Source organism: Hydra vulgaris, chromosome 12 (genome assembly GCF_038396675.1).
Source record: "Hydra vulgaris chromosome 12, alternate assembly HydraT2T_AEP".
NCBI lineage: Eukaryota > Metazoa > Cnidaria > Hydrozoa > Anthoathecata > Hydridae > Hydra > Hydra vulgaris.
This window is the reverse complement of record NC_088931.1, coordinates 35,291,462-35,302,922: the sequence shown is the minus strand read 5'-3', so window position 1 is coordinate 35,302,922 and position 11,461 is coordinate 35,291,462. Positions and strand designations below refer to the sequence as shown.

Here is an 11,461-nt window from a genome sequence, read left to right as displayed (position 1 = left end):
CACGATATTATTTGTTTACGCTCAGTATAACTAATATATTGTCTAGTAATTTGTAAGTTTACGGTCAGTATAACTTATAAATTGTCTGGTAATTTATTTTTTGTTTACTTGTAGCAAAGTACTGTTATAAATAAAATTGAAGATGATTAACAATACCTTCATATATTTTGCAAAATATATTTTGTGTATAGATATAACGTAAAGTTCCAATATAAAAGCTGTAAAATATGGAAAAATATAAATCAATATTAGTCAAAATAGTTTCATTCGAAAGATAAAAGATAGATGAACAATATGAAGTTAATTTAACCTTGTTTGATGAAAAAAAAGTCATTTAAAAAGTTGAAGGTTAATTATAACACACTGCACTATTACGCGATGAAAACACGTTGGAAAATAAATTTGCTAATAATTTAAAACCCCGACTCCATTAACATGTCACAAAATCAACTTTTACACAATTCAATGATTCTGTAAAAAATACTTATAATCTAATAATCTACAAATCGTCAATCGAACCGTCAAATGTCGTGAGAGTAAGAATTAGCCAATGTTGTTATGAGCGATAAACATTGCAAAAGTTCAACTTGCTAATAATAAAGGGAGCTATCCCAGTGAAAAATAAAACCGCGTCCCACATGGGTTCCGCGTGGGTTCCGTGTGGGATTGATGGGATTTACGTGGGACGGATTTTCCCATGTGGTATCCGTATGGAAATTTGTCACCTTAAACCCATGTGGGTAATCCCACATGGGTTACATGTGGGAACCATATGGTATTTACACACATGGGAAATCCCACGTGGGTTTCATGTGGGATTTGCATGGGAATTTATTTGAAAGCTGGAAACTAAAAAAAAAAACTTTTTAAAAAAAACTAAAAAAAAGAAAATTTTAAATCGACATTGCATTGCGTTACATTTATATTGTGTGAAAATATTTTATATTAATATAGAGAATGGCAAGCAAGTATATAAGTACCACGAATAATGTTTATCTTTCTTTATAGAAATAAGATTAAGATTTGTGCAAATAGACGTATCATTAGGATAATATAATAGTTATTTGAATATAGATCTTGAGTATATTATCTGCTAACAATTAACTGATGAAAGTTCAAATGTTGTCAAAAACCAAGCATGCATGCATGAGACACTACAGTGTCCCACAAAAAAAATTCAGGTTTGAAAGTCAAAGAATTCCCAATTTTCTTTGTTAAAAAAGAAAAAAATAGGGTGGTGGTGGTGGGGGAGATAAGTTTCTGTAACTTTTTTTATGCTCCAAAACTTTTAACTTTAGATATAATAAGGTCCTTATGACTTAAGGGACTTACAAACTACATTGAGGAACAAAAACAGGATATTAACAGAAACTTTTCAATTTTTAATCTGGAGTACCACAGTGTTATTGGGAATAAAGCCTCTGGGTCCAGTTTTTAAAGTAATATAATCTAAAGTAATGTTTAAATAAAATAGTATACTTTAAAATGCATATAGTTATACATATAACTCCTGATATAGTTATACATATAACTCCTAATATAGTTATACATATAACTCCTGATATAGTTATACATATAACTCCTGATAGTTAACTATATGTATAACTAGTTATACATATAATTTGTTATAGAAACTTATTTTTTAAGGTTATGCTTGAACAAATTAGTACCAATTAATTCAAGTTTAAGATTTAGTTAAAGTTCAAGTTAAAGTTCTTATTTATTAATTGTTTTTGTTAATTTTATATTTATTTGTTCAAATTTGTTAATTAGTACTATTTCTTACTACAGTAAGAATGTTTATCATTGATGAACGTGATTTTATTTGTTAATTTTATTTTCAACATATTTTGACAACACCCTTTACATTTTAAATGATGACAGCTTTACTTTTCTATTGATGTTAAATTTATTACATTTCAATAACTCAGATTGTATCATAACTGAATTATTGAAAGCTTTGTAGGGGTTTGTTGTATATCAAATGTCATTTTAAATAAAGTAAAAATAATATATATATATATATATATATATATATATATATATATATATATATATATATATATACATACAACATTAAAACAATAAAATTGATACAAAATTTCACTTTAAAATGAATACCATTAACATTGTGATAATAATAGCATTAGGAAACTAGTATTTATGTATTAAAATTATACTATAAATAAATAGTTTTTTAATTCATTTTATAAAATAGAGACTGACAACTGATAATTAATGGAAATAAATACAAATTATAAAAATCATGTAAACTTCATTTATTATTTCTAAATACTATATTAATGTTAGTCTACAAAGTTAAAATCAATTTAGAGCATTGTTATTAGTTCTTTTGCGATTCGCACTTCCACTTCTGTCTCTCAAATTTATAAAATAGGTGGTCAAAGCTTGCTCAATAGGTAGGTTCTCATCATAACAATGCTTTTTTCTTACACTTTCTAAAGAGAAATATGGCAAATTGATTACTTATTTTACCTAAATCATAGGATCATCTATGCATAATGATGTCAGATGATGACCAGGTTTATTGAACACCTTCACCCTTTATCAAACTCAGTCAATTTTTTGCCATCTCCCATTGAAAATGATGTCAGTTTTTGTTATCATATTATGATGGTATATCTGAATTGTTAATATAATATAAAAAATGCATATACCATCAATTTTTTTCCGGTTCAATTATACGTTTATTCTCAACAGTACTAAAATAAAAATAAAAACACAAATTGTTCTTTCAGATAAGCAAGCTAATTTCTGAATTTAAATTGTTTTTCCTATGATCCTCTACAGTTTTAAGCAACAAAAGCTAGAAGTTTTTAGACCACATTGTTGGTGTAAACACCTCTAAAACCTGCTCAAAGCTAGCATAAATTGTTTTACTTTTTTTTAAATAAAATAATTTACTTTTTTTTTTTAATTCAATTTTTTAATTGACATTATTTTGGTCTCAACATTCCCTCCCCATTGTTAATTATTGTTAAACTCACACTGCCCCTCTATCTACTGGCATAGCCTAAATACTATATATATATATATATATATATATATATATATATATATATATATATATATATATATATATATATATATATATATATATATATATATATATATATATATATATATATATATATATATATATATATATATATATATATATATATATATATATAGTGTTTTTGTTCTTCAATTTACTTCGTAAGTCCCTTAGGTTTTATGAACCTTATTATATATAAAGTTAAAAGTTTGAGAGCTTAAAAAAAATTACGGAAACCTCCCTATCTCCCCCCTATTTTAATATTTTTTTTTTATTAAAGAAAATTTGACTTTTAAACCAGCATTTCTTTGTGGGACACTGCAGTGTCCCATGCATGCATGCTTGGTTTTTGACAACATTTGAACTTGCATCAGTCAATTGTTTGCAGATAATATACTCAAGAACTATATTCAAATATCATATGAACATGTTAGATAATATTCATATGATATTTGAACATCACAAATTTAATAATATTGTTGTGATATGTTATATAAATAATACCATAATAGATTATGATATGAAAATAAGATAGGATATAAAAGAATAAATTTACTTATAGAAATTTAGATGTTTGTTTATTAGTTTCAGAATATTATATTATGTGTGACCGCGGCCTTCTATAATAACAGGCCTTGACATCGCGCAAAAAATTTGTTAAACTGAAGGCCAATTCCTAATACTGTGTTTACATTTTCATCTTTTAACATTAGACGAACGTTTGTGTTCGCGCTTTTTTAATAAATCTTTAAAATTTAATTGGTTTATAAATTAGATAGCGCAACTTCAAGATGATAACGTTGTAAGTTTTAAGGCGTTAACATTGTAAGGTAATAATATTGTCAAACTAACGATTAGTTTTTTTAAATACCTTAAAAAATGCCTTTGAAATGCTGTGTATCTCTGTGCAAGTCGGACTATCTCAACTTCAACTACAATATCAATTACAACTACAACGAAGTTTATATGATTGTTTGTGTATTGACTACAAGTTGCCAAGTATAAGGACTTTAACACGATTGACTTCAAAAATAAGCTCAATGGAGGACCTAAGTTTCATAAATAGTATTTTTATGAATTTAAATCCATTAAAAAGAATTTCCATACTACTAATTGATGAGGTCTATGTCAAAGCTTCATTGCTTTACCAAAGAGGTGCTTTGTTTGGTCAAGCAGTAAACTACCCTGAAAAGTTAGCTAAAACAATTTTATCATGTATGATTAAATGTCTTTTTGGAGGTCCAGAATTTATATGAAGAGCTCAACCTGTTGCAAATCTTTCCTCTGAATTTCAGTTTGCTCAGTGTCAACAAATTGTCTATACTATAAATAATATCGAAAATAGTAAGACACTGGTAATAATTACTGATGGTAACCGTGTAAATCAAAGATTTTTTGGAATGTTTAAAACAGTTGATAGTAAACCATGGTTAACAACATCAGGTATATATTTATTGTATGATTATGTGCATCTACTAGAATCTATACGAAACAATTGGTTGACAAAAAAGACTTCAGTTTTTGAACAATAAAGAACTGGCTTTGGCTAAGTGGAGTGATTTAGAAACTATATATAAAACTGAGTGTAATAGTCTTTTTAAACTCTCTAAACTTACAGCTAAATCAGTTTATCCAAAACCAATAGAGAGACAATCTGTAAAGTTTTGTTTGTCTATTTTTTGCAAAAAAAACAGTAGCTGTATTAAAAACGCATCCAGAGATTAAAAATAAAGCATTTGAAGGTACTGCTGTATTTATTGAAAAAATAATTTTTTTTCGAATGTTGTTAATGTCAAAGCACCTGGTGCTGGCATTCGGTTTAGAAATGAATTATGCAAAGAAATCCACTCAGTTGGTGATCAACAGTTACAACTGCTGCGAGATATTGCTGAACTGTCAAATTTTATGAAACCTACAGGTAAGCGTGTACAACAGCTTACGCTAGATACTAGCAATGCAATAGCGCATTCATGTTATGGCTTTGTTGATCTTGTAGAAACTTTGATGAGTAATGGAGCAAAGTTTGTCTTATTAGGTTGGTTTTCAACAGATCCACTTGAAAAAGCTTTTTTTAAGCTTTGACAGGGATCTAGAGGTACTTACTTTATAAACGTTAAATCTGTATTTGAAAAAATGAATATTCAACTTACTAAATTGATATTACAACTTGACATTCCTGTTGATGGTATCGATGGTCATACTTGTGACATATGTTTTAGAGATATTTCTACTGATGAAAAAGAACTTCTGGATAATATACATGATCTTGAAAGCTCAGTTAATAAATCTACATTAGTGGCTATAGTTTACATAGCTGGCTATGTGCAAAAAAGCGAAATAAAAATTTATAATGATTCTACCAATTATTATTATAAATATGGAAGTTATCTGTATTGCCTAAACAGAGGCGGACTTGAAATTCCTTCTGATGCTCTTTTCTAATGGTCAATATTTTGCTTTTTTTTTTCAAGGTGCTACTGACCCTTTATACAGAACATTTTGTGTTACTCAGTTTTAGTTCATTACTGCTAAATATTAATTTAAAATCACAAAAAAACAATGCAGAGTATATTCTAATATTCTGCTAAAGAATTACTCACTAATTACCACTCCCAAAATACTAAAGCTATCATAAATTATGTGAAAATTAGTTTTGTAATTAATTATGCTATTTACTAGTTATGTTTTTTATTTTCTCATTTGCCTATATGTCTTTCAATATGTTTGGATTTGTATATTTTTACCCTGTTGAGATATATTGATAAAACTTTTTTTTTGCTTGAATCAACTTTTGTTGGTGTTTTTTATTGTTGGTGATTTTTATTGTTACCATTTTTAGCAAAAAAAATTAAAAATACAGTTATCTTTTTAATATATAGATATATACTTTGTTATGGTTCTGCTTGTTATTGATACTATTTAATATTACATAAATATTCTTAATGAAATTTGAAATACGAAAAATATGATTGTCTTTTAACAACTTTTTGGTTTTCTTTTTATATTTCCGTCTTTACTAGAGATTATTATTAGAAAACATAGACTGCCATTACACCCTACCTAATATAAAAATATATCAATATAAGTAAAAGTGAAAATTTAATCGGCCTTCAGTTTTTACGGCATTTTGCGCGATGTCAAGGCCTGTTATTATAGAAGGCCGTGTGTGTGACGAAAAAGTAAAGACCCAACGTCTACATCATTGAAAAAGTAACGCACCCAACGTCTACATCATTGAAAAAGTAGGTTTTTACATTTTTGTTTTTGTTTTTTTGTTTAACTACTTATCCTAATTGATCACTTTTTTTCAGGATTCTCCTCATGGGTTCAAGCTCATTACGCATAATATGTGTTCAATTACCCATAATACGTTAGTCATTGTAAGTAATAAATTAGGAAATAATTATTTGTGAAATATTTTAGTCATTAATGACTTCAACCTGGCTAATAATTAAAATTGCTCGACTAATAATTTTCCTTATTAAAATTTCTCTCTCTCTCTCTCTCTCTCTCTCTCTCTCTCTCTCTCTCTCTCTCTCTCTCTCTCTCTCTCTCTCTCTCTCTCTCTCTCTCTCTCTCTCTTTGCCTCTCTGTCTCTCTCTCTCTCTCTCTCTCTCTCTCTCTAGATATATATATATATATATATATATATATATATATATATATATATTTATATATATTTGTATTTATTTTTTTTTTTAGAAAATGTTTGAAGAAAGTTAGAAGATACTAAAAACCTTGGTATTATGCAAGCCGAAGCGATTTAATTAATGCAATCGCCAAAAAACGGCGTGTAAATCGCAAAAGAAAAAATAATATTTTTAATATTCATTTTGGATGTATTGATTAATAGCATTTATTTTAAAATAAATTCATTTTGCAACACGTTTTTTAATTTTATAAAATTTCGTCTTAATAGTTTATGGTAAATCCCACATAGGTTATAGGTGGAAAACATCACATGTAAAAGATCAAAAATGCTACACATTTTGAATACCAAATAGGATAAAGTAGCAAATACCAGATTAAGTTAAGCCTCTCTGAAAGCTTCGATGATTAATTTTAAATTACTATTTAAGTAATTTTTAAATTAAAAGAATTTTAAAAATTATCATAGAAGACTTTCATTTGTCTAGTATTGACTACTTTTATACCATTTGGATTAAAATATGTGGCATTTAAGATCTATAACATGTAGTATTTTCCACCTATATCCCATGTAGGATTTACCACATAAAACCCATGTGGGATTTACCATATGAAACCCACATGGGACAAAATAATAATCCCCATATGGGTTACATATGGTAAAAACCCACGCGTATCCCATATGGGATTTGCCATATGGAATCCATGTGGGATTTACCATATGAAACCCACATGGGACAAAATAATAATCCCCACATGGGTTACATATGGAAAAAATCCACGCGTATCCCATGTGCGCTTTTTCACTGGGATAATGCTCTTAAGGAATATGTTTCCAATTTAAAATAGGATATTCTTTCCTAAAAAAAATTTTATTTTCCAATTTGAATTAATAAGGTAATCATAAAAAACATTACAAGTTTAGTTTGGAGAATCAAGTTTAGTTCTCTAAGTTTGTTTTTAAATTGAAATTATAAAAACCCTCTGTTTTGATGAGTTCAATATAATATAATTTACATTATTGCGAGTATCTTTAACAAGGTTTAGAAATCACCCATAAATTATGCAACACTAAATTTATCAATAAACAAAGTGCAAAGAAACACTAGTTTCTCCTCGCAGAGTCTTTAAATTAAAACACTAGTTTCTCCTCGCAGAGTCTTTAATTAAACCAAAACAAAAACAGTAGTTTAATGAAAATGGCTGCGAAAAAGAATAAATAATCTCCTACCTTAATTTTTTTAAATAAATTTAGCGTTGCGTAATTTATGAATCATCCCTCACTAGAATTTCTTATTTTTGGTTGCTGAATCGAATAATTATTTTTTAGTTATCTGCCTTTATTCCTAAACCTATTCAGGTTCAAAAAATAGCATAAAAAAACTAAAGAATTCATTGTATATCCGAAAAATTTCACATAAAAATTTTTTTTAGCAACAAGATATCCAATGGATAATTTAATTAGTTTTTGGAACTTTTAAAATAAGATTTTTGATATGCTTTATTCCAAAAATATTCTATTTTTAGATAACAAGCTTTTTTCTACATGATTATTGTTAAAAAAATTCTCAAAAATTAAAAAAGTGAACGAATTTTATTATGTCTTGTATGGAATCCATGCTTTGTCAATTTTGGCCCCAACCCACAATTTGAAGATAAAAAAAAAAGTTTATTTATAGATAATAAAAATTTGAGTCATAACATTGAGTATTGAAAGCATGACAAATACATTATACATATTTAAGAAAAAATTCTTTGTTGACTAATTTTCTTATAACAAAACATGTTTTAAATTGTTTGAAACAAGACGCAAGACACTACAAAAAAGCTCAAATTTCACACAAAAATTTCGTATATAAAAATAAGTAGAAATTTGAACCAAAGATCTTTTTCTTTTTTAGCCTTTAATCTAAAGATGCTTGCTCTTGTTGTCTAGAACGAAACTACTTTCCATTGTTGGGGCTGTTAAAACTTCTTTCATATCTTGCCCAGTGGGAGCTAAAAGCTAAATGAAGTGCCTTAAATGATTACTCATTACAACGAACCAGCCCAGTGTTGTGAACTTTGATGAATTCTTTGATGTGGTGGAAATCAATATAAACTTTAAAAGTCATTGTGACTGGCAGTGTCATCTAGCATTTGTGAAATGCATTGATGTGAACCTCAAAATAAGACAGATTGTTTCCGAAGCAAGAATAAACAACGCTTCGATATTATTTGGAATTCTTGACCTAATTCATGGTAGGAGCAATTTAATGTTTGGTAACCAGAATTTAATATGTCAAACGAACCCTGACTGCCTCTAGCTTACTAAACATATTGTCATTTTTTTGGTCCTCAATTTGAGGGTTACGGCCAAAATTGGCAAACTGTAAATCCACTGCATAGACGCCTTAAGCATTGATGTGTCTCAACCAAGATGGACTACCTTTTAACTAAATTTAAAACCTTTGAAACTGAGGCAGTTAATGTTGTTGTTTTTATGATAAGTTGTGCAATTTAATTTTATAATATTTTCTGTAAAATGTTTTATTAATGAACTAAATTTTAATTTTGTTTGTAAAAAATTACCTAAATTAATTAAAAACAACTACTTTAGAAGAATTTGAAAAAGTACTAAAAAACGGATACAGAATATTCAGTTTTATTCAAAAACATTAGTACCGAATAAAAACATTAGTACCGAATAAAAACATTAGTACCGAATAAAAACATTAGTACCGAATAAAACTGATGTTTTATAAAAAAAAACAACTAGGAACTATTTATAATATAAATTTCGTATATTTAAAAAATATGATTTTTTTTTTTTTTTTTATACATGTTTTATTTTACAACTACAAAGTAATTACAAGTTACCAATCACTAATTGGCAGTAAAGATATACAAATTTAAATCGTAAATATAAAGTTCAAAATATTCGAGGTAAATAAAAATATAGTTGTTTACAACTCCGAGACATGAATAAAATAAATACCAATTACAAATAAAATAAATACCAATTACAACAAGATAATAACGTGTAAGTAAAAATAATCCGAGAAATATATCTCTATATTACTCCAATTAAAATAAAAAATACAATAAATAAAAATGATCTGCTGACTTTTTGGAGGAGAGTTTAGATGTTTCACTATAAGTTAATTCACCACATTTCAAGATAATGTTAGTGTATAAATATGACAAAAACAAAATTTGTGTAAGATTGATAAAAAGAAATACTTATTTGTAGTCATAGGAAGCTCGCAGAAGACTTAAGTCAGTCTTGTCATCGAGTACCTATTTCTTAGACGTGTAATACACATAAAAAATCAGTTGCATACGTGGTATATATGTACGTGTTACATATATACCTTGTTAATAATATTATTTTTATTATCGATTTGTATTAAAAGTTAAGTTACATTTATTTATTTATTTATTCAAATTTTAAAAAATTCCTTACAGTTGTTTAATTTGATTATTGTAGATTTTAGCTTTTTTTTCAGAGAGTGTTCGTTGTTTAAGTTTAATAGTGATTCGTTTCTGGAAACTAATTTGTTAAATAAATAGGGACCACGATATGTAACTGAGAATTTTGAGAGTCTTGTTGTTTCAAAAAGTATCTTAAAGTTGCCTGTTGCTCTTGTATTGTATTTATTTATATTGTTTTTAAAAAATGTGTGCTGTAAAATGCTCTGGAACCAGACTTAGTTTATATTTAACATTGAAAAGTATATTTTGAAAAATATTTATTTGGAATATATTTAGTGCGTTCATTTGTTACAGTAAGGGTTGAGCATGAGTAAATTTGCTTTTGTTGTATACTAGTCTTGAAGCGTGTTTTTGACGTAAGTAAAGTGGTTGTAATTTAGATTTGAGGGTACTGCCCCATGCTATATTGGCATACATGAGATAGCTATGTATGAATGAGAAGTAGATAAGTTTGAGACTTTTTTGTGACAAAAATGGTCTTGCCTTGTAAAGTAAACCTATGTTCTTTTATATTTTTGTGTTTATGTAGTTTATGTGGGGTTTCCAGGAGATGTGTTCATCAATTAGAACTCCTAAAAACTTTGTTTTCAGAGCTCTTTTGATGGATATATTTTCTATATTCATTGTTGGTAGGTTCAGGGTTTTTTTTTTAATTTGTTGATTAGAGTGAAATAGTATTTACTAAGTTTTTTCTATATTGAGTGACAGTTTATTTGATTTAAACCATATGTCAACTTTTTTTAGTTCAGCATTTGTTTTTTCATAGAGGTCTTCGATTGTCTTTGACGAGTAAAATAAGTTTGTATCGTCGGCAAACATTATAGTTTTAAAGATATTAGAGGCGTTTGGAAGATCGTTTATATAAATAAGAAACAAAAGAGGAGCAAGAATGGAACCTTGGAGTACACCATATTTTGTTTTTAGTAAATTTGAGTTGCTTTTTCTATCTATAATAACACACTGTTGTCTGTTATCAAGGTAGTTTTTAAACCAGTTTAAAGCCTGATTTTTTATACCATAGTTTTTCATTTTTGTTAGTAAAATCTCATGGTTCGCGGTGTCAAATGCCTTTGACAAATCAATAAAGATCCCTAATTTATTGTAGATTATTCTTTCTAGGACTTTTGAGAATACCGAAAGGATAGAGATTGGTCTATAATTGTTTAAAGAATTGGTTTCTCCTGATTTATAGATTGGTATAATTTTAGAGATTTTTAGTTTATCAGGTACATTACCTGTTGAAATTGATGAATTAAATATTTGGTAAATTGGACTACGTAT

At 27.5% G+C, this 11,461-nt stretch overlaps 1 long non-coding RNA gene across 1 annotated transcript; it reads left to right on the top strand.

Annotated features, from left to right (window-relative positions):
- The first annotated feature begins 3,626 nt into the window (after positions 1 to 3,626).
- On the top strand, positions 3,627 to 6,943 carry LOC136088685 (uncharacterized). The gene is made up of 3 exons (XR_010642396.1): positions 3,627 to 6,300; positions 6,370 to 6,438; positions 6,761 to 6,943. It is a non-coding gene; the product is annotated as an uncharacterized LOC136088685 (long non-coding RNA).
- The last annotated feature ends 4,518 nt before the right edge of the window (positions 6,944 to 11,461 follow it).